Here is a 26,469-nt window from a genome sequence, read left to right on the forward strand (position 1 = left end):
TTACCTGGAGCTGCAGCAGAACTACAGTTAAATACCCCTGGGCCAAACACATTACCTGGAGCTGCAGCAGAACTACAGTCAAATACACCTGGGCCAAACTCAGTACCTGGAGCTGCAGCATTACTACAGTTAAATTACCCCTGGGCCAAACACAGTACCTGAAGCTGCAGCAGAACTACAGTTAAATACCCCTGGGCCAAACATATTACCTGGAGCTGCAGCAGAACTACAGTTAAATACCCCTGGGCCAAACACATTACCTGGAGCTGCAGCAGAACTACAGTCAAATACACCTGGGCCAAACACATTACCTGGAGCTGCAGCAGTACTACAGTTAAATACACCTGGGCCAAACACAGTACCTGGAGCTGCAGCAGAACTACAGTTAAATACCCTGGGCCAAACACAGTACCTGGAGCTGCAGCAGAACTACAGTTAAATACACCTGGGCCAAACACAAAACTGGAGCTGCAGCAGTAGTACAGTTAAATACCCTGGGCCAAACACAGTACCTGGAGCTGCAGCAGAACTACAGTTAAATACCCCTGGGCCAAACACATTACCTGGAGCTGCAGCAGAACTACAGTTAAATACACCTGGGCCAAACACAGTACCTGGAGCTGCAGCAGTACTACAGTTAAATAACCCTGGGCCAAACACATTACCTGGAGCTGCAGCAGAACTACAGTCAAATACACCTGGGCCAAACACATTACCTGGAGCTGCAGCAGTACTACAGTTAAATACCCTGGGCCAAACACAGTACCTGGAGCTGCAGCAGAACTACAGTTAAATACCCTGGGCCAAACACAGTACCTGGAGCTGCAGCAGAACTACAGTTAAATACACCTGGGCCAAACACAAAACTGGAGCTTCAGCAGTACTACAGTTAAATACCCTGGGCCAAACACAGTACCTGGAGCTGCAGCAGAACTACAGTTAAATACCCCTGGGCCAAACACATTACCTGGAGCTGCAGCAGAACTACAGTTAAATACACCTGGGCCAAACACAGTACCTGGAGCTGCAGCAGTACTACAGTTAAATACCCTGGGCCAAACACAGAAACTGGAGCTGCAGCAGTACTACAGTTAAATACCCTGGGCCAAACATATTACCGGGAGCTGCAGCAGAACTACAGTTAAATACCCCTGGGCCAAACACATTACCTGGAGCTGCAGCAGAACTACAGTCAAATACATCTGGGCCAAACACATTACCTGGAGCTGCAGCAGTACTACAGTTAAATACACCTGGGCCAAACACAGTACCTGGAGCTGCAGCAGAACTACAGTTAAATACCCTGGGCCAAACACAGTACCTGGAGCTGCAGCAGAACTACAGTTAAATACACCTGGGCCAAACACAAAACTGGAGCTGCAGCAGTAAAACAGTTAAATACCCTGGGCCAAACACAGTACCTGGAGCTGCACCAGAACTACAGTTAAATACACCTGGGCCAAACACATTACCTGGAGCTGCAGCAGAACTACAGTTAAATACACCTGGGCCAAACACAGTACCTGGAGCTGCAGCAGTACTACAGTTAAATACACCTGGGCCAAACACAGTACCTGGAGCTGCAGCAGTACTACAGTTAAATACCCTGGGCCAAACACAGAAACTGGAGCTGCAGCAGTACTACAGTTAAATACCCTGGGCCAAACACATTACCTGGAGCTGCAGCAGAACTACAGTTAAATACCCCTGGGCCAAACACAGTACCTGGAGGTGCAGCAGAACTACAGTTAAATGCACCTGGGCCAAACACAGTACCTGGAGCTGCAGCAGAACTACAGTTAAATACACCTGGGCCAAACACAGTACCTGGAGCTGCAGCAGTAACTACAGTTAAATACTCCTGGGCCAAACACAGAAACTGGAGCTGCAGCAGAACTACAGTTAAATACACCTGGGCCAAACACATTACCTGGAGCTGCAGCAGAACTACAGTTAAATACCCCTGGGCCAAACACATTACCTGGAGCTGCAGCAGAACTACAGTTAAATACACCTGGGCCAAACACATTACCTGGAGCTGCAGCAGAACTACAGTTAAATACATCTGGGCCAAACACAGTACCTGGAGCTGCAGCAGAACTACAGTTAAATACACCTGGGCCAAACACAGTACCTGGGGCTGCAGCAGAACTACAGTTAAATACACCTGGGCCAAACACAGTACCTGGAGCTGCAGCAGAACTACAGTTAATTACACGTGGGCCAAACACAGTACCTGGAGCTGCAGCAGTACTACAGTTAAATACCCTGGGCCAAACACAGAAACTGGAGCTGCAGCAGTACTACAGTTAAATACCCTGGGCTAAACACATTACCTGGAGCTGCAGCAGTACTACAGTTAAATAGCATGGCCAAACACAGAAACTGGAGCTGCAGCAGTACTACAGTTAAATACCCTGGGCCAAACACATTACCTGGAGCTGAAGCAGAACTACAGTTAAATACCCCTGGGCCAAACACATTACCTGGAGCTGCAGCAGAACTACAGTTAAATACACCTGGGCCAAACACAGTACCTGGAGCTGCAGCAGTAATACAGTTAAATATCCTGGGCCAAACACAGAAACTGGAGCTGCAGCAGAACTACAGTTAAATACCCTGGGCCAAACACATTACCTGGAGCTGCAGCAGAACTACAGTTAAATACCCCTGGGCCAAACACATTACCTGGAGCTGCAGCAGAACTACAGTCAAATACACCTGGGCCAAACACATTACCTGGAGCTGCAGCAGTACTACAGTTAAATACCCTGGGCCAAACACAGTACCTGGAGCTGCAGCAGAACTACAGTTAAATACCCTGGGCCAAACACAGTACCTGGAGCTGCAGCAGAACTACAGTTAAATACACCTGGGCCAAACACAAAACTGGAGCTTCAGCAGTACTACAGTTAAATACCCTGGGCCAAACACAGTACCTGGAGCTGCAGCAGAACTAGAGTTAAATACCCCTGGGCCAAACACATTACCTGGAGCTGCAGCAGAACTACAGTTAAATACACCTGGGCCAAACACAGTACCTGGAGCTGCAGCAGTACTACAGTTAAATACCCTGGGCCAAACACAGAAACTGGAGCTGCAGCAGTACTACAGTTAAATACCCTGGGCCAAACATATTACCGGGAGCTGCAGCAGAACTACAGTTAAATACCCCTGGGCCAAACACATTACCTGGAGCTGCAGCAGAACTACAGTCAAATACATCTGGGCCAAACACATTACCTGGAGCTGCAGCAGTACTACAGTTAAATACACCTGGGCCAAACACAGTACCTGGAGCTGCAGCAGAACTACAGTTAAATACCCTGGGCCAAACACAGAAACTGGAGCTGCAGCAGTACTACACTTAAATACCCTGGGCCAAACACATTACCTGGAGCTGCAGCAGAACTACAGTTAAATACCCCTGGGCCAAACACATTATCTGGAGCTGCAGCAGAACTACAGTTAAATACCCCTGGGCCAAACACATTATCTGGAGCTGCAGCAGAACTACAGTTAAATACACCTGGGCCAAACACAGTACCTGGAGCTGCAGCAGAACTACAGTTAAATACACCTGGGCCAAACACAGTACCTGGACCTGCAGCAGAACTACAGTTAAATACACCTGGGCCAAACACAGTAACTGGAGCTGCAGCAGAACTACAGTTATATACACCTGGGCCAAACACAGTACCTGCAGCTGCAGCAGAACTACAGTTAAATACACCTGGGCCAAACACAGTACCTGGAGCTGCAGCAGAACTACAGTTAATACACCTGGGCCAAACACAGTACCTGGAGCTGCAGCAGTACTACAGTTAAATACACCTGGGCCAAACACAGTACCTGGAGCTGCAGCAGTACTACAGTTAAATACCCTGGGCCAAACACAGAAACTGGAGCTGCAGCAGTACTACAGTTAAATACCCTGGGCCAAACACATTACCTGGAGCTGCAGCAGAACTACAGTTAAATACCCCTGGTCCAAACACATTACCTGGAGCTGCAGCAGAACTACAGTTAAATACACCTGGGCCAAACACATTACCTGGAGCTGCAGCAGAACTACAGTTAAATACACCTGGGCCAAACACAGTTCCTGGAGCTGCAGCAGAACTACAGTTAAATACACCTGGGCCAAACACAGTACCTGGAGTTGCAGCAGAACTACAGTTAAATGCACCTGGGCCAAACACAGTACCTGGAGCTGCAGCAGTACTACAGTTAAATACCCTGGGCCAAACACAGAAACTGGAGCTGCAGCAGTACTACAGTTAAATACCCTGGGCCAAACACATTACCTGGAGCTGCAGCAGAACTACAGTTAAATACCCCTGGTCCAAACACATTACCTGGAGCTGCAGCAGAACTACAGTTAAATACACCTGGGCCAAACACATTACCTGGAGCTGCAGCAGAACTACAGTTAAATACACCTGGGCCAAACACAGTACCTGGAGCTGCAGCAGAACTACAGTTAAATACACCTGGGCCAAACACAGTACCTGGAGTTGCAGCAGAACTACAGTTAAATGCACCTGGGCCAAACACAGTACCTGGAGCTGCAGCAGAACTACAGTTAAATACACCTGGGCCAAACACATTACCTGGAGCTGCAGCAGAACTACAGTTAAATACACCTGGGCCAAACACAGTACCTGGAGCTGCAGCAGAACTACAGTTAAATACACCTGGGCCAAACACAGTACCTGGAGCTGCAGCAGAACTACAGTTAAATACACCTGGGCCAAACACAGTACCTGGAGCTGCAGCAGAACTACAGTTAATTACACGTGGGCCAAACACAGTACCTGGAGCTGCAGCAGAACTACAGTTAAATACACCTGGGCCAAACACAGTACCTGGGGCTGCAGCAGAACTACAGTTAAATACACCTGGTCCAAACACAGTACCTGGAGCTGCAGCAGAACTACAGTTAATTACACGTGGGCCAAACACAGTACCTGGAGCTGCAGCAGTACTACAGTTAAATACCCTGGGCCAAACACAGAAACTGGAGCTGCAGCAGTACTACAGTTAAATACCCTGGGCTAAACACATTACCTGGAGCTGAAGCAGAACTACAGTTAAATACCCCTGGGCCAAACACATTACCTGGAGCTGCAGCAGAACTAAAGTTAAATACCCCTGGGCCAAACATATTACCAGGAGCTGCAGCAGAACTACAGTTAAATACCCCCGGGCCAAACACATTACCTGGAGCTGCTGCAGAACTACAGTCAAATACACCTGGGCCAAACACATTACCTGGAGCTGCAGCAGAACTACAGTCAAATACACCTGGGCCAAACACATTACCTGGAGCTGCAGCAGTACTACAGTTAAATACACCTGGGCCAAACACAGTACCTGGAGCTGCAGCAGAACTACAGTTAAATACCCTGGGCCAAACACAGTACCTGGAGCTGCAGCAGTACTACAGTTAAATACACCTGGGCCAAACACAGTACCTGGAGCTGCAGCAGAACTACAGTTAATTACACCTGGGCCAAACACAGTACCTGGAGCTGCAGCAGTACTACAGTTAAATACCCTGGGCCAAACACAGTACCTGGAGCAGCAGCAGTACTACAGTTAAATACCCTGGGCCAAACACAGAAACTGGAGCTGCAGCAGAACTACAGTTAAATACCCTGGGCCAAACACATTACCTGGAGCTGCAGCAGAACTACAGTTAAATACCCCTGGGCCAAACACATTACCTGGAGCTGCAGCAGAACTACAGTCAAATACACCTGGGCCAAACTCAGTACCTGGAGCTGCAGCATTACTACAGTTAAATTACCCCTGGGCCAAACACAGTACCTGGAGCTGCAGCAGAACTACAGTTAAATACCCCTGGGCCAAACATATTACCTGGAGCTGCAGCAGAACTACAGTTAAATACCCCTGGGCCAAACACATTACCTGGAGCTGCAGCAGAACTACAGTCAAATACACCTGGGCCAAACACATTACCTGGAGCTGCAGCAGTACTACAGTTAAATACACCTGGGCCAAACACAGTACCTGGAGCTGCAGCAGAACTACAGTTAAATACCCTGGGCCAAACACAGTACCTGGAGCTGCAGCAGAACTACAGTTAAATACACCTGGGCCAAACACAAAACTGGAGCTGCAGCAGTAGTACAGTTAAATACCCTGGGCCAAACACAGCACCTGGAGCTGCAGCAGAACTACAGTTAAATACACCTGGGCCAAACACAGTACCTGGAGCTGCAGCAGTACTACAGTTAAATAACCCTGGGCCAAACACATTACCTGGAGCTGCAGCAGAACTACAGTCAAATACACCTGGGCCAAACACAGTACCTGGAGCTGCAGCAGTACTACAGTTAAATACCCTGGGCCAAACACAGTACCTGGAGCTGCAGCAGAACTACAGTTAAATACCCTGGGCCAAACACAGTACCTGGAGCTGCAGCAGAACTACAGTTAAATACACCTGGGCCAAACACAAAACTGGAGCTTCAGCAGTACTACAGTTAAATACCCTGGGCCAAACACAGTACCTGGAGCTGCAGCAGAACTAGAGTTAAATACCCCTGGGCCAAACACATTACCTGGAGCTGCAGCAGAACTACAGTTAAATACACCTGGGCCAAACACAGTACCTGGAGCTGCAGCAGTACTACAGTTAAATACCCTGGGCCAAACACAGAAACTGGAGCTGCAGCAGTGCTACAGTTAAATACCCTGGGCCAAACATATTACCGGGAGCTGCAGCAGAACTACAGTTAAATACCCCTGGGCCAAACACATTACCTGGAGCTGCAGCAGAACTACAGTCAAATACATCTGGGCCAAACACATTACCTGGAGCTGCAGCAGTACTACAGTTAAATACACCTGGGCCAAACACAGTACCTGGAGCTGCAGCAGAACTACAGTTAAATACCCTGGGCCAAACACAGTACCTGGAGCTGCAGCAGAACTACAGTTAAATACACCTGGGCCAAACACAAAACTGGAGCTGCAGCAGTAAAACAGTTAAATACCCTGGGCCAAACACAGTACCTGGAGCTGCACCAGAACTACAGTTAAATACACCTGGGCCAAACACAGTACCTGGAGCTGCAGCAGTACTACAGTTAAATACCCTGGGCCAAACACAGAAACTGGAGCTGCAGCAGTACTACACTTAAATACCCTGGGCCAAACACATTACCTGGAGCTGCAGCAGAACTACAGTTAAATACCCCTGGGCCAAACACATTATCTGGAGCTGCAGCAGAACTACAGTTAAATACCCCTGGGCCAAACACATTATCTGGAGCTGCAGCAGAACTACAGTTAAATACACCTGGGCCAAACACAGTACCTGGAGCTGCAGCAGAACTACAGTTAAATACACCTGGGCCAAACACAGTACCTGGACCTGCAGCAGAACTACAGTTAAATACACCTGGGCCAAACACAGTAACTGGAGCTGCAGCAGAACTACAGTTATATACACCTGGGCCAAACACAGTACCTGCAGCTGCAGCAGAACTACAGTTAAATACACCTGGGCCAAACACAGTACCTGGAGCTGCAGCAGAACTACAGTTAAATACACCTGGGCCAAACACAGTACCTGGAGCTGCAGCAGTACTACAGTTAAATACACCTGGGCCAAACACAGTACCTGGAGCTGCAGCAGTACTACAGTTAAATACCCTGGGCCAAACACAGAAACTGGAGCTGCAGCAGTACTACAGTTAAATACCCTGGGCCAAACACATTACCTGGAGCTGCAGCAGAACTACAGTTAAATACCCCTGGTCCAAACACATTACCTGGAGCTGCAGCAGAACTACAGTTAAATACACCTGGGCCAAACACATTACCTGGAGCTGCAGCAGAACTACAGTTAAATACACCTGGGCCAAACACAGTACCTGGAGCTGCAGCAGAACTACAGTTAAATACACCTGGGCCAAACACAGTACCTGGAGTTGCAGCAGAACTACAGTTAAATGCACCTGGGCCAAACACAGTACCTGGAGCTGCAGCAGTACTACAGTTAAATACCCTGGGCCAAACACAGAAACTGGAGCTGCAGCAGTACTACAGTTAAATACCCTGGGCCAAACACATTACCTGGAGCTGCAGCAGAACTACAGTTAAATACACCTGGGCCAAACACATTACCTGGAGCTGCAGCAGAACTACAGTTAATTACACGTGGGCCAAACACAGTACCTGGAGCTGCAGCAGTACTACAGTTAAATACCCTGGGCCAAACACAGAAACTGGAGCTGCAGCAGTACTACAGTTAAATACCCTGGGCTAAACACATTACCTGGAGCTGCAGCAGTACTACAGTTAAATAGCATGGCCAAACACAGAAACTGGAGCTGCAGCAGTACTACAGTTAAATTCCCTGGGCCAAACACATTACCTGGAGCTGAAGCAGAACTACAGTTAAATACCCTGGGCCAAACACATTACCTGGAGCTGCAGCAGAACTAAAGTTAAATACCCCTGGGCCAAACATATTACCAGGAGCTGCAGCAGAACTACAGTTAAATACCCCCGGGCCAAACACATTACCTGGAGCTGCTGCAGAACTACAGTCAAATACACCTGGGCCAAACACATTACCTGGAGCTGCAGCAGAACTACAGTCAAATACACCTGGGCCAAACACATTACCTGGAGCTGCAGCAGTACTACAGTTAAATACAGCTGGGCCAAACACAGTACCTGGAGCTGCAGCAGAACTACAGTTAAATACCCTGGGCCAAACACAGTACCTGGAGCTGCAGCAGTACTACAGTTAAATACACCTGTGCCAAACACAGTACCTGGAGCTGCAGCAGAACTACAGTTAATTACACCTGGGCCAAACACAGTACCTGGAGCTGCAGCAGTACTACAGTTAAATACCCTGGGTCAAACACAGAAACTGGAGCTGCAGCAGTACTACAGTTAAATACCCTGGGCTAAACACATTACCTGGAGCTGCAGCAGTACTACAGTTAAATACCCTGGGCCAAACACAGAACCTGGAGCTGCAGCAGTACTACAGTTAAATACCCTGGGCCAAACACAGAAACTGGAGCTGCAGCAGTACTACAGTTAAATACCCTGGGCTAAACACATTACCTGGAGCTGAAGCAGAACTACAGTTAAATACCCTGGGCCAAACACATTACCTGGAGCTGCAGCAGAACTAAAGTTAAATACCCCTGGGCCAAACATATTACCAGGAGCTGCAGCAGAACTACAGTTAAATACCCCCGGGCCAAACACATTACCTGGAGCTGCTGCAGAACTACAGTCAAATACACCTGGGCCAAACACATTACCTGGAGCTGCAGCAGAACTACAGTCAAATACACCTGGGCCAAACACATTACCTGGAGCTGCAGCAGTACTACAGTTAAATACAGCTGGGCCAAACACAGTACCTGGAGCTGCAGCAGAACTACAGTTAAATACACCTGGGCCAAACACAGTACCTGGAGCTGCAGCAGAACTACAGTTAATTACACATGGGCCAAACACAGTACCTGGAGCTGCAGCAGTACTACAGTTAAATACCCTGGGCCAAACACAGAAACTGGAGCTGCAGCAGTACTACAGTTAAATACCCTGGGCTAAACACATTACCTGGAGCTGCAGCAGTACTACAGTTAAATACCCTGGGCCAAACACAGAACCTGGAGCTGCAGCAGTACTACAGTTAAATACCCTGGGCCAAACACATTACCTGGAGCTGCAGCAGAACTACAGTTAAATACCCCTGGGCCAAACACATTACCTGGAGCTGCAGCAGAACTACAGTCAAATACACCTGGGCCAAACTCAGTACCTGGAGCTGCAGCATTACTACAGTTAAATTACCCCTGGGCCAAACACAGTACCTGGAGCTGCAGCAGAACTACAGTTAAATACCCCTGGGCCAAACATATTACCTGGAGCTGCAGCAGAACTACAGTTAAATACCCCTGGGCCAAACACATTACCTGGAGCTGCAGCAGAACTACAGTCAAATACACCTGGGCCAAACACATTACCTGGAGCTGCAGCAGTACTACAGTTAAATACACCTGGGCCAAACACAGTACCTGGAGCTGCAGCAGAACTACAGTTAAATACACCTGGGCCAAACACAGTACCTGGAGCTGCAGCAGAACTACAGTTAAATACACCTGGGCCAAACACAAAACTGGAGCTGCAGCAGTAGTACAGTTAAATACCCTGGGCCAAACACAGCACCTGGAGCTGCAGCAGAACTACAGTTAAATACCCCTGGGCCAAACACATTACCTGGAGCTGCAGCAGAACTACAGTTAAATACACCTGGGCCAAACACAGTACCTGGAGCTGCAGCAGTACTACAGTTAAATAACCCTGGGCCAAACACATTACCTGGAGCTGCAGCAGAACTACAGTCAAATAAAACTGGGCCAAACACATTACCTGGAGCTGCAGCAGTACTACAGTTAAATACCCTGGGCCAAACACAGTACCTGGAGCTGCAGCAGAACTACAGTTAAATACCCTGGGCCAAACACAGTACCTGGAGCTGCAGCAGAACTACAGTTAAATACACCTGGGCCAAACACAAAACTGGAGCTTCAGCAGTACTACAGTTAAATACCCTGGGCCAAACACAGTACCTGGAGCTGCAGCAGAACTACAGTTAAATACCCCTGGGCCAAACACATTACCTGGAGCTGCAGCAGAACTACAGTTAAATACACCTGGGCCAAACACAGTACCTGGAGCTGCAGCAGTACTACAGTTAAATACCCTGGGCCAAACACAGAAACTGGAGCTGCAGCAGTACTACAGTTAAATACCCTGGGCCAAACATATTACCGGGAGCTGCAGCAGAACTACAGTTAAATACCCTGGGCCAAACACAGTACCTGGAGCTGCAGCAGAACTACAGTTAAATACACCTGGGCCAAACACAAAACTGGAGCTGCAGCAGTAAAACAGTTAAATACCCTGGGCCAAACACAGTACCTGGAGCTGCACCAGAACTACAGTTAAATACACCTGGGCCAAACACAGTACCTGGAGCTGCAGCAGTACTACAGTTAAATACCCTGGGCCAAACACAGAAACTGGAGCTGCAGCAGTACTACACTTAAATACCCTGGGCCAAACACATTACCTGGAGCTGCAGCAGAACTACAGTTAAATACCCCTGGGCCAAACACATTATCTGGAGCTGCAGCAGAACTACAGTTAAATACACCTGGGCCAAACACAGTACCTGGAGCTGCAGCAGAACTACAGTTAAATACATCTGGGCCAAACACAGTTCCTGGACCTGCAGCAGAACTACAGTTAAATACACCTGGGCCAAACACATTACCTGGAGCTGCAGCAGAACTATAGTTAAATACACCTGGGCCAAACACAGTTCCTGGACCTGCAGCAGAACTACAGTTAAATACACCTGGGCCAAACACAGTACCTGGAGCTGCAGCAGAACTACAGTTAATTACACGTGGGCCAAACACAGTACCTGGAGCTGCAGCAGTACTACAGTTAAATACCCTGGGCCAAACACAGAAACTGGAGCTGCAGCAGTACTACAGTTAAATACCCTGGGCTAAACACATTACCTGGAGCTGCAGCAGTACTACAGTTAAATAGCATGGCCAAACACAGAAACTGGAGCTGCAGCAGTACTACAGTTAAATACCCTGGGCCAAACACATTACCTGGAGCTGAAGCAGAACTACAGTTAAATACCCCTGGGCCAAACACATTACCTGGAGCTGCAGCAGAACTAAAGTTAAATACCCCTGGGCCAAACATATTACCAGGAGCTGCAGCAGAACTACAGTTAAATACCCCCGGGCCAAACACATTACCTGGAGCTGCTGCAGAACTACAGTCAAATACACCTGGGCCAAACACATTACCTGGAGCTGCAGCAGAACTACAGTCAAATACACCTGGACCAAACACATTACCTGGAGCTGCAGCAGTACTACAGTTAAATACACCTGGGCCAAACACAGTACCTGGAGCTGCAGCAGAACTACAGTTAAATACCCTGGGCCAAACACAGTACCTGGAGCTGCAGCAGTACTACAGTTAAATACACCTGGGCCAAACACAGTACCTGGAGCTGCAGCAGTTCTACAGTTAAATACCCTGGGCCAAACACAGAAACTGGAGCTGCAGCAGTACTACAGTTAAATACCCTGGGCTAAACACATTACCTGGAGCTGCAGCAGTACTACAGTTAAATAGCATGGCCAAACACAGAAACTGGAGCTGCAGCAGTACTACAGTTAAATACCCTGGGCCAAACACATTACCTGGAGCTGAAGCAGAACTACAGTTAAATACCCCTGGGCCAAACACATTACCTGGAGCTGCAGCAGAACTAAAGTTAAATACCCCTGGGCCAAACATATTACCAGGAGCTGCAGCAGAACTACAGTTAAATACCCCCGGGCCAAACACATTACCTGGAGCTGCTGCAGAACTACAGTCAAATACACCTGGGCCAAACACATTACCTGGAGCTGCAGCAGAACTACAGTCAAATACACCTGGACCAAACACATTACCTGGAGCTGCAGCAGTACTACAGTTAAATACACCTGGGCCAAACACAGTACCTGGAGCTGCAGCAGAACTACAGTTAAATACCCTGGGCCAAACACAGTACCTGGAGCTGCAGCAGTACTACAGTTAAATACACCTGGGCCAAACACAGTACCTGGAGCTGCAGCAGAACTACAGTTAATTACACCTGGGCCAAACACAGTACCTGGAGCTGCAGCAGTACTACAGTTAAATACCCTGGGTCAAACACAGAAACTGGAGCTGCAGCAGTACTACAGTTAAATACCCTGGGCTAAACACATTACCTGGAGCTGCAGCAGTACTACAGTTAAATACCCTGGGCCAAACACAGAACCTGGAGCTGCAGCAGTACTACAGTTAAATACCCTGGGCCAAACACATTACCTGGAGCTGCAGCAGAACTACAGTTAAATACCCCTGGGCCAAACACATTACCTGGAGCTGCAGCAGAACTACAGTCAAATACACCTGGGCCAAACTCAGTACCTGGAGCTGCAGCATTACTACAGTTAAATTACCCCTGGGCCAAACTCAGTACCTGGAGCTGCAGCCGAACTACAGTTAAATACCCCTGGGCCAAACATATTACCTGGAGCTGCAGCAGAACTACAGTTAAATACACCTGGGCCAAACACAGTGCCTGGAGCTGCAGCAGTACTACAGTTAAATACCCTGGGTCAAACACAGAAACTGGAGCTGCAGCAGTACTACAGTTAAATACCCTGGGCTAAACACATTACCTGGAGCTGCAGCAGTACTACAGTTAAATACCCTGGGCCAAACACAGAACCTGGAGCTGCAGCAGTACTACAGTTAAATACCCTGGGCCAAACACATTACCTGGAGCTGCAGCAGAACTACAGTTAAATACCCCTGGGCCAAACACATTACCTGGAGCTGCAGCAGAACTACAGTCAAATACACCTGGGCCAAACTCAGTACCTGGAGCTGCAGCATTACTACAGTTAAATTACCCCTGGGCCAAACTCAGTACCTGGAGCTGCAGCAGAACTACAGTTAAATACCCCTGGGCCAAACATATTACCTGGAGCTGCAGCAGAACTACAGTTAAATACCCCTGGGCCAAACACATTACCTGGAGCTGCAGCAGAACTACAGTCAAATACACCTGGGCCAAACACATTACCTGGAGCTGCAGCAGTACTACAGTTAAATACACCTGGGCCAAACACAGTACCTGGAGCTGCAGCAGAACTACAGTTAAATACCCTGGGCCAAACACAGTACCTGGAGCTGCAGCAGAACTACAGTTAAATACACCTGGGCCAAACACAAAACTGGAGCTGCAGCAGTAGTACAGTTAAATACCCTGGGCCAAACACAGCACCTGGAGCTGCAGCAGAACTACAGTTAAATACCCCTGGGCCAAACACATTACCTGGAGCTGCAGCAGAACTACAGTTAAATACACCTGGGCCAAACACAGTACCTGGAGCTGCAGCAGTACTACAGTTAAATAACCCTGGGCCAAACACATTACCTGGAGCTGCAGCAGAACTACAGTCAAATACACCTGGGCCAAACACATTACCTGGAGCTGCAGCAGTACTACAGTTAAATACCCTGGGCCAAACACAGTACCTGGAGCTGCAGCAGAACTACAGTTAAATACCCTGGGCCAAACACAGTACCTGGAGCTGCAGCAGAACTACAGTTAAATACACCTGGGCCAAACACAAAACTGGAGCTTCAGCAGTACTACAGTTAAATACCCTGGGCCAAACACAGTACCTGGAGCTGCAGCAGAACTACAGTTAAATACCCCTGGGCCAAACACATTACCTGGAGCTGCAGCAGAACTACAGTTAAATACACCTGGGCCAAACACAGTACCTGGAGCTGCAGCAGTACTACAGTTAAATACCCTGGGCCAAACACAGAAACTGGAGCTGCAGCAGTACTACAGTTAAATACCCTGGGCCAAACATATTACCGGGAGCTGCAGCAGAACTACAGTTAAATACCCCTGGGCCAAACACATTACCTGGAGCTGCAGCAGAACTACAGTCAAATACATCTGGGCCAAACACATTACCTGGAGCTGCAGCAGAACTACAGTTAAATACACCTGGGCCAAACACAGTACCTGGAGCTGCAGCAGAACTACAGTTAAATACACCTGGGCCAAACACAGTACCTGGAGCTGCAGCAGAACTACAGTTAATTACACGTGGGCCAAACACAGTACCTGGAGCTGCAGCAGTACTACAGTTAAATACCCTGGGCCAAACACAGAAACTGGAGCTGCAGCAGTACTACAGTTAAATACCCTGGGCTAAACACATTACCTGGAGCTGCAGCAGTACTACAGTTAAATACCCTGGGCCAAACACAGAAACTGGAGCTGCAGCAGTACTACAGGTAAATACCCTGGGCCAAACACATTACCTGGAGCTGAAGCAGAACTACAGTTAAATACCCCTGGGCCAAACACATTACCTGGAGCTACAGCAGAACTAAAGTTAAATACCCCTGGGCCAAACATATTACCAGGAGCTGCAGAAAAACTACAGTTAAATACCCCCGGGCCAAACACATTACCTGGAACTGCTGCAGAACTACAGTCAAATACACCTGGGCCAAACACATTACATGGTGCTGCAGCAGTACTACAGTTAAATACACCTGGGCCAAACACAGTACCTGGAGCTGCTGCAGAACTACAGTTAAATACACCTGGGCCAAACACATTACCTGGAGTTGCAGCAGAACTACAGTTAAATACACCTGGGCCAAACACAGTACCTGGAGCTGCAGCAGAACTACAGTTAAATACACCTGGGCCAAACACAGTACCTGGAGCTGCAGCAGTAATACAGTTAAATACCCTGGGCCAAACACAGAAACTGGAGCTGCAGCAGTAATACAGTTAAATACCCTGGGCTAAACACATTACCTGGAGCTGCAGCAGTACTACAGTTAAATACCCTGGGCCAAACACAGAAACTGGAGCTGCAGCAGAACTACAGTTAAATACCCCTGGGCCAAACACATTACCTGGAGCTGCAGCAGAACTACAGTTAAATACCCCTGGGCCAAACATATTACCAGGAGCTGCAGCAGAACTACAGTTAAATACCCCTGGGCCAAACTCAGTACCTGGAGCTGCAGCAGAACTACAGTCAAATACACCTGGGCCAAACACATTACCTGGAGCTGCAGCAGTACTACAGTTAAATACACCTGGGCCAAACACAGTACCTGGAGCTGCAGCAGAACTACAGTTAAATACCCTGGGCCAAACACAGTACCTGGAGCTGCAGCAGTACTACAGTTAAATACACCTGGGCCAAACACAGTACCTGGAGCTGCAGCAGAACTACAGTTAATTACACCTGGGCCAAACACAGTACCTGGAGCTGCAGCAGTACTACAGTTAAATACCATGGGTCAAACACAGAAACTGGAGCTGCAGCAGTACTACAGTTAAATACCCTGGGCTAAACACATTACCTGGAGCTGCAGCAGTACTACAGTTAAATACCCTGGGCCAAACACAGAAACTGGAGCTGCAGCAGTACTACAGTTAAATACCCTGGGCCAAACACATTACCTGGAGCTGCAGCAGAACTACAGTTAAATACCCCTGGGCCAAACACATTACCTGGAGCTGCAGCAGAACTACAGTCAAATACACCTGGGCCAAACTCAGTACCTGGAGCTGCAGCATTACTACAGTTAAATTATCCCTGGGCCAAACACAGTACCTGGAGCTGCAGCAGAACTACAGTTAAATACCCCTGGGCCAAACATATTACCTGGAGCTGCAGCAGAACTACAGTTAAATACCCCTGGGCCAAACACATTACCTGGAGCTGCAGCAGAACTACAGTTAAATACACCTGGGCCAAACACAAAACTGGAGCTGCAGCAGTAGTACAGTTAAATACCCTGGGCCAAACACAGTACCTGGAGCTGCAGCAGAACTACAGTTAAATACCCCTGGGCCAAACACATTACCTGGAGCTGCAGCAGAACTACAGTTAAATACACCTGGGCCAAACACAGTACCTGGAGCTGCAGCAGTACTACAGTTAAATAACCCTGGGCCAAACACATTACCTGGAGCTGCAGCAGAACTACAGTCAAATACACCTGGGCCAAACACATTACCTGGAGCTGCAGCAGTACTACAGTTAAATACCCTGGGCCAAACACAGTACCTGGAGCTGCAGCAGAACTACAGTTAAATACCCTGGGCCAAACACAGTACCTGGAGCTGCAGCAGAACTACAGTTAAATACACCTGGGCCAAACACAAAACTGGAGCTTCAGCAGTACTACAGTTAAATACCCTGGGCCAAACACAGTACCTGGAGCTGCAGCAGAACTACAGTTAAATACCCCTGGGCCAAACACATTACCTGGAGCTGCAGCAGAACTACAGTTAAATACATCTGGGCCAAACACAGTACCTGGAGCTGCAGCAGTATTACAGTTAAATACCCTGGGCCAAACACAGAAACTGGAGCTGCAGCAGTACTACAGTTAAATACCCTGGGCCAAACATATTACCGGGAGCTGCAGCAGAACTACAGTTAAATACCCCTGGGCCAAACACATTACCTGGAGCTGCAGCAGAACTACAGTCAAATACATCTGGGCCAAACACATTACCTGGAGCTGCAGCAGTACTACAGTTAAATACACCTGGGCCAAACACATTATCTGGAGCTGCAGCAGAACTACAGTTAAATAGACCTGGGCCAAACACAGTACCTGGAGCTGCAGCAGAACTACAGTTAAATACATCTGGGCCAAACACAGTTCCTGGAGCTGCAGCAGAACTACAGTTAAATACACCTGGGCCAAACACATTACCTGGAGCTGCAGCAGAACTATAGTTAAATACACCTGGACCAAACACAGTACCTGGAGCTGCAGCAGAACTATAGTTAAATACACTTGGGCCAAACACAGTACCTGGAGTTGCAGCAGAACTACAGTTAAATACACCTGGGCCAACCACAGTACCTGGAGCTGCAGCAGAACTACAGTTAACTACACCTGGGCCAAACACAGTACCTGGAGCTGCAGCAGTAATACAGTTAAATACCCTGGGCCAAACACAGAAACTGGAGCTGCAGCAGTACTACAGTTAAATACCCTGGGCCAAACACATTACCTGGAGCTGCAGCAGAACTACAGTTAAATACCCCTGGGCCAAACACATTACCTGGAGCTGCAGCAGAACTACAGTTAAATACCCTGGGCCAAACACAGTACCTGGAGCTGCAGCAGAACTACAGTTAAATACACCTGGGCCAAACACAAAACTGGAGCTGCAGCAGTAAAACAGTTAAATACCCTGGGCCAAACACAGTACCTGGAGCTGCATCAGAACTACAGTTAAATACACCTGGGCCAAACACAGTACCTGGAGCTGCAGCAGTACTACAGTTAAATACCCTGGGCCAAACACAGAAACTGGAGCTGCAGCAGTACTACAGTTAAATACCCTGGGCCAAACACAGTACCTGGAGCTGCAGCAGAACTACAGTTAAATACACCTGGGCCAAACACAGTACCTGGAGCTGCAGCAGTACTACAGTTAAATACCCTGGGCCAAACACAGAAACTGGAGCTGCAGCAGTACTACAGTTAAATACCCTGGGCCAAACACATTACCTGGAGCTGCAGCAGAACTACAGTTAAATACCCCTGGGCCAAACACATTATCTGGAGCTGCAGCAGAACTACAGTTAAATACACCTGGGCCAAACACAGTACCTGGAGCTGCAGCAGAACTACAGTTAAATACACCTGGGCCAAACACAGTACCTGGACCTGCAGCAGAACTACAGTTAAATACACCTGGGCCAAACACAGTACCTGGAGCTGCAGCAGAACTACAGTTAAATACACCTGGGCCAAACACAGTACCTGGAGCTGCTGCAGAACTACAGTTAAATACACCTGGGCCAAACACAGTACCTGGAGCTGCAGCAGAACTACAGTTAAATACACCTGGGCCAAACACAGTACCTGGAGCTGCAGCAGAACTACAGTTAAATACACCTGGGCCAAACACAGTACCTGGAGCTGCAGCAGTACTACAGTTAAATACACCTGGGCCAAACACATTACCTGGAGCTGCAGCAGTACTACAGTTAAATACAACTGGGCCAAACACAGTACCTGGAGCTGCAGCAGAACTACAGTTAATTACACCTGGGCCAAACACAGTACCTGGAGCTGCAGCAGTACTACAGTTAAATACCCTGGGCCAAACACAGAAACTGGAGCTGCAGCAGTACTACAGTTAAATACCCTGGGCTAAACACATTACCTGGAGCTGCAGCAGTACTACAGTTAAATACCCTGGGCCAAACACAGAAACTGGAGCTGCAGACGAACTACAGTTAAATACCCCTGGGCCAAACATATTACCTGGAGCTGCAGCAGAACTACAGTTAAATACCCCTGGGCCAAACACATTACCTGGAGCTGCAGCAGAACTACAGTCAAATACACCTGGGCAAAACACATTACCTGGAGCTGCAGCAGTACTACAGTTAAATACACCTGGGCCAAACACAGTACCTGGAGCTGCAGCAGAACTACAGTTAAATACCCTGGGCCAAACACAGTACCTGGAGCTGCAGCAGAACTACAGTTAAATACACCTGGGCCAAACACAAAACTGGAGCTGCAGCAGTACTACAGTTAAATACCCTGGGCCAAACACAGTACCTGGATCTGCAGCAGAACTACAGTTAAATACCCCTGGGCCAAACACATTACCTGGAGCTGCAGCAGAACTACAGTTAAATACACCTGGGCCAAACACAGTACCTGGAGCTGCAGCAGTACTACAGTTAAATACCCCTGGGCCAAACACATTACCTGGAGCTGCAGCAGAACTACAGTCAAATACACCTGGGCCAAACACATTACCTGGAGCTGCAGCAGAACTACAGTTAAATACACCTGGGCCAAACACAGTACCTGGAGCTGCAGCAGAACTACAGTTAATTACACCTGGGCCAAACACAGTACCTGGAGCTGCAGCAGTACTACTGTTAAATACCCTGGGCCAAACACAGAAACTGGAGCTGCAGCAGTACTACAGTTAAATACCCTGGGCAAAACACATTACCTGGAGCTGCAGCAGTACTACAGTTAAATACCCTGGGCCAAACACAGAAACTGGAGCTGCAGCAGTACTACAGTTAAATACCCTGGGCCAAACACATTACCTGGAGCTGCAGCAGAACTACAGTTAAATACTCCTGGGCCAAACACATTACCTGGAGCTGCAGCAGAACTACAGTCAAATACACCTGGGCCAAACTCAGTACCTGGAGCTGCAGCATTACTACAGTTAAATTACCCCTGTGCCAAACACAGTACCTGGAGCTGCAGCAGAACTACAGTTAAATACAACTGGGCCAAACACAGTACCTGGAGCTGCAGCAGAACTACAGTTAATTACACCTGGGCCAAACACAGGACCTGGAGCTGCAGCAGTACTACAGTTAAATACCCTGGGCCAAACACAGAAACTGGAGCTGCAGCAGTACTACAGTTAAATACCCTGGGCCAAACACATTACCTGGAGCTGCAGCAGAACTACAGTTAAATACCCTGGGCCAAACACAGTACCTGGAGCTGCAGCAGAACTACAGTTAAATACACCTGGGCCAAACACAAAACTGGAGCTGCAGCAGTAGTACAGTTAAATACCCTGGGCCAAACACAGCACCTGGAGCTGCAGCAGAACTACAGTTAAATACCCCTGGGCCAAACACATTACCTGGAGCTGCAGCAGAACTACAGTTAAATACACCTGGGCCAAACACAGTACCTGGAGCTGCAGCAGTACTACAGTTAAATAACCCTGGGCCAAACACATTACCTGGAGCTGCAGCAGAACTACAGTCAAATAAAACTGGGCCAAACACATTACCTGGAGCTGCAGCAGTACTACAGTTAAATACCCTGGGCCAAACACAGTACCTGGAGCTGCAGCAGAACTACAGTTAAATACCCTGGGCCAAACACAGTACCTGGAGCTGCAGCAGAACTACAGTTAAATACACCTGGGCCAAACACAAAACTGGAGCTTCAGCAGTACTACAGTTAAATACCCTGGGCCAAACACAGTACCTGGAGCTGCAGCAGAACTACAGTTAAATACCCCTGGGCCAAACACATTACCTGGAGCTGCAGCAGAACTACAGTTAAATACACCTGGGCCAAACACAGTACCTGGAGCTGCAGCAGTACTACAGTTAAATACCCTGGGCCAAACACAGAAACTGGAGCTGCAGCAGTACTACAGTTAAATACCCTGGGCCAAACATATTACCGGGAGCTGCAGCAGAACTACAGTTAAATACCCTGGGCCAAACACAGTACCTGGAGCTGCAGCAGAACTACAGTTAAATACACCTGGGCCAAACACAAAACTGGAGCTGCAGCAGTAAAACAGTTAAATACCCTGGGCCAAACACAGTACCTGGAGCTGCACCAGAACTACAGTTAAATACACCTGGGCCAAACACAGTACCTGGAGCTGCAGCAGTACTACAGTTAAATACCCTGGGCCAAAAACAGAAACTGGAGCTGCAGCAGTACTACACTTAAATACCCTGGGCCAAACACATTACCTGGAGCTGCAGCAGAACTACAGTTAAATACCCCTGGGCCAAACACATTATCTGGAGCTGCAGCAGAACTACAGTTAAATACACCTGGGCCAAACACAGTACCTGGAGCTGCAGCAGAACTACAGTTAAATACATCTGGGCCAAACACAGTTCCTGGACCTGCAGCAGAACTACAGTTAAATACACCTGGGCCAAACACATTACCTGGAGCTGCAGCAGAACTATAGTTAAATACACCTGGGCCAAACACAGTTCCTGGACCTGCAGCAGAACTACAGTTAAATACACCTGGGCCAAACACAGTACCTGGAGCTGCAGCAGAACTACAGTTAATTACACGTGGGCCAAACACAGTACCTGGAGCTGCAGCAGTACTACAGTTAAATACCCTGGGCCAAACACAGAAACTGGAGCTGCAGCAGTACTACAGTTAAATACCCTGGGCTAAACACATTACCTGGAGCTGCAGCAGTACTACAGTTAAATAGCATGGCCAAACACAGAAACTGGAGCTGCAGCAGTACTACAGTTAAATACCCTGGGCCAAACACATTACCTGGAGCTGAAGCAGAACTACAGTTAAATACCCCTGGGCCAAACACATTACCTGGAGCTGCAGCAGAACTAAAGTTAAATACCCCTGGGCAAAACATATTACCAGGAGCTGCAGCAGAACTACAGTTAAATACCCCCGGGCCAAACACATTACCTGGAGCTGCTGCAGAACTACAGTCAAATACACCTGGGCCAAACACATTACCTGGAGCTGCAGCAGAACTACAGTCAAATACACCTGGACCAAACACATTACCTGGAGCTGCAGCAGTACTACAGTTAAATACACCTGGGCCAAACACAGTACCTGGAGCTGCAGCAGAACTACAGTTAAATACCCTGGGCCAAACACAGTACCTGGAGCTGCAGCAGTACTACAGTTAAATACACCTGGGCCAAACACAGTACCTGGAGCTGCAGCAGTTCTACAGTTAAATACCCTGGGCCAAACACAGAAACTGGAGCTGCAGCAGTACTACAGTTAAATACCCTGGGCTAAACACATTACCTGGAGCTGCAGCAGTACTACAGTTAAATAGCATTGCCAAACACAGAAACTGGAGCTGCAGCAGTACTACAGTTAAATACCCTGGGCCAAACACATTACCTGGAGCTGAAGCAGAACTACAGTTAAATACCCCTGGGCCAAACACATTACCTGGAGCTGCAGCAGAACTAAAGTTAAATACCCCTGGGCCAAACATATTACCAGGAGCTGCAGCAGAACTACAGTTAAATACCCCCGGGCCAAACATATTACCTGGAGCTGCTGCAGAACTACAGTCAAATACACCTGGGCCAAACACATTACCTGGAGCTGCAGCAGAACTACAGTCAAATACACCTGGACCAAACACATTACCTGGAGCTGCAGCAGTACTACAGTTAAATACACCTGGGCCAAACACAGTACCTGGAGCTGCAGCAGAACTACAGTTAAATACCCTGGGCCAAACACAGTACCTGGAGCTGCAGCAGTACTACAGTTAAATACACCTGGGCCAAACACAGTACCTGGAGCTGCAGCAGAACTACAGTTAATTACACCTGGGCCAAACACAGTGCCTGGAGCTGCAGCAGTACTACAGTTAAATACCCTGGGTCAAACACAGAAACTGGAGCTGCAGCAGTACTACAGTTAAATACCCTGGGCTAAACACATTACCTGGAGCTGCAGCAGTACTACAGTTAAATACCCTGGGCCAAACACAGAACCTGGAGCTGCAGCAGTACTACAGTTAAATACCCTGGGCCAAACACATTACCTGGAGCTGCAGCAGAACTACAGTTAAATACCCCTGGGCCAAACACATTACCTGGAGCTGCAGCAGAACTACAGTCAAATACACCTGGGCCAAACTCAGTACCTGGAGCTGCAGCATTACTACAGTTAAATTACCCCTGGGCCAAACTCAGTACCTGGAGCTGCAGCAGAACTACAGTTAAATACCCCTGGGCCAAACATATTACCTGGAGCTGCAGCAGAACTACAGTTAAATACACCTGGGCCAAACACAGTGCCTGGAGCTGCAGCAGTACTACAGTTAAATACCCTGGGTCAAACACAGAAACTGGAGCTGCAGCAGTACTACAGTTAAATACCCTGGGCTAAACACATTACCTGGAGCTGCAGCAGTACTACAGTTAAATACCCTGGGCCAAACACAGAACCTGGAGCTGCAGCAGTACTACAGTTAAATACCCTGGGCCAAACACATTACCTGGAGCTGCAGCAGAACTACAGTTAAATACCCCTGGGCCAAACACATTACCTGGAGCTGCAGCAGAACTACAGTCAAATACACCTGGGCCAAACTCAGTACCTGGAGCTGCAGCATTACTACAGTTAAATTACCCCTGGGCCAAACTCAGTACCTGGAGCTGCAGCAGAACTACAGTTAAATACCCCTGGGCCAAACATATTACCTGGAGCTGCAGCAGAACTACAGTTAAATACCCCTGGGCCAAACACATTACCTGGAGCTGCAGCAGAACTACAGTCAAATACACCTGGGCCAAACACATTACCTGGAGCTGCAGCAGTACTACAGTTAAATACACCTGGGCCAAACACAGTACCTGGAGCTGCAGCAGAACTACAGTTAAATACCCTGGGCCAAACACAGTACCTGGAGCTGCAGCAGAACTACAGTTAAATACACCTGGGCCAAACACAAAACTGGAGCTGCAGCAGTAGTACAGTTAAATACCCTGGGCCAAACACAGCACCTGGAGCTGCAGCAGAACTACAGTTAAATACCCCTGGGCCAAACACATTACCTGGAGCTGCAGCAGAACTACAGTTAAATACACCTGGGCCAAACACAGTACCTGGAGCTGCAGCAGTACTACAGTTAAATAACCCTGGGCCAAACACATTACCTGGAGCTGCAGCAGAACTACAGTCAAATACACCTGGGCCAAACACATTACCTGGAGCTGCAGCAGTACTACAGTTAAATACCCTGGGCCAAACACAGTACCTGGAGCTGCAGCAGAACTACAGTTAAATACCCTGGGCCAAACACAGTACCTGGAGCTGCAGCAGAACTACAGTTAAATACACCTGGGCCAAACACAAAACTGGAGCTTCAGCAGTACTACAGTTAAATACCCTGGGCCAAACACAGTACCTGGAGCTGCAGCAGAACTACAGTTAAATACCCCTGGGCCAAACACATTACCTGGAGCTGCAGCAGAACTACAGTTAAATACACCTGGGCCAAACACAGTACCTGGAGCTGCAGCAGTACTACAGTTAAATACCCTGGGCCAAACACAGAAACTGGAGCTGCAGCAGTACTACAGTTAAATACCCTGGGCCAAACATATTACCGGGAGCTGCAGCAGAACTACAGTTAAATACCCCTGGGCCAAACACATTACCTGGAGCTGCAGCAGAACTACAGTCAAATACATCTGGGCCAAACACATTACCTGGAGCTGCAGCAGAACTACAGTTAAATACACCTGGGCCAAACACAGTACCTGGAGCTGCAGCAGAACTACAGTTAAATACACCTGGGCCAAACACAGTACCTGGAGCTGCAGCAGAACTACAGTTAATTACACGTGGGCCAAACACAGTACCTGGAGCTGCAGCAGTACTACAGTTAAATACCCTGGGCCAAACACAGAAACTGGAGCTGCAGCAGTACTACAGTTAAATACCCTGGGCTAAACACATTACCTGGAGCTGCAGCAGTACTACAGTTAAATACCCTGGGCCAAACACAGAAACTGGAGCTGCAGCAGTACTACAGGTAAATACCCTGGGCCAAACACATTACCTGGAGCTGAAGCAGAACTACAGTTAAATACCCCTGGGCCAAACACATTACCTGGAGCTACAGCAGAACTAAAGTTAAATACCCCTGGGCCAAACATATTACCAGGAGCTGCAGAAAAACTACAGTTAAATACCCCCGGGCCAAACACATTACCTGGAACTGCTGCAGAACTACAGTCAAATACACCTGGGCCAAACACATTACATGGTGCTGCAGCAGTACTACAGTTAAATACACCTGGGCCAAACACAGTACCTGGAGCTGCTGCAGAACTACAGTTAAATACACCTGGGCCAAACACATTACCTGGAGTTGCAGCAGAACTACAGTTAAATACACCTGGGCCAAACACAGTACCTGGAGCTGCAGCAGAACTACAGTTAAATACACCTGGGCCAAACACAGTACCTGGAGCTGCAGCAGTAATACAGTTAAATACCCTGGGCCAAACACAGAAACTGGAGCTGCAGCAGTAATACAGTTAAATACCCTGGGCTAAACACATTACCTGGAGCTGCAGCAGTACTACAGTTAAATACCCTGGGCCAAACACAGAAACTGGAGCTGCAGCAGAACTACAGTTAAATACCCCTGGGCCAAACACATTACCTGGAGCTGCAGCAGAACTACAGTTAAATACCCCTGGGCCAAACATATTACCAGGAGCTGCAGCAGAACTACAGTTAAATACCCCTGGGCCAAACTCAGTACCTGGAGCTGCAGCAGAACTACAGTCAAATACACCTGGGCCAAACACATTACCTGGAGCTGCAGCAGTACTACAGTTAAATACACCTGGGCCAAACACAGTACCTGGAGCTGCAGCAGAACTACAGTTAAATACCCTGGGCCAAACACAGTACCTGGAGCTGCAGCAGTACTACAGTTAAATACACCTGGGCCAAACACAGTACCTGGAGCTGCAGCAGAACTACAGTTAATTACACCTGGGCCAAACACAGTACCTGGAGCTGCAGCAGTACTACAGTTAAATACCATGGGTCAAACACAGAAACTGGAGCTGCAGCAGTACTACAGTTAAATACCCTGGGCTAAACACATTACCTGGAGCTGCAGCAGTACTACAGTTAAATACCCTGGGCCAAACACAGAAACTGGAGCTGCAGCAGTACTACAGTTAAATACCCTGGGCCAAACACATTACCTGGAGCTGCAGCAGAACTACAGTTAAATACCCCTGGGCCAAACACATTACCTGGAGCTGCAGCAGAACTACAGTCAAATACACCTGGGCCAAACTCAGTACCTGGAGCTGCAGCATTACTACAGTTAAATTACCCCTGGGCCAAACACAGTACCTGGAGCTGCAGCAGAACTACAGTTAAATACCCCTGGGCCAAACATATTACCTGGAGCTGCAGCAGAACTACAGTTAAATACCCCTGGGCCAAACA

This window comes from Salmo salar, chromosome 09 (assembly GCF_965601325.2).
Source record: "Salmo salar chromosome 09, fSalSal1, whole genome shotgun sequence".
Lineage (NCBI taxonomy): Eukaryota > Metazoa > Chordata > Actinopteri > Salmoniformes > Salmonidae > Salmo > Salmo salar.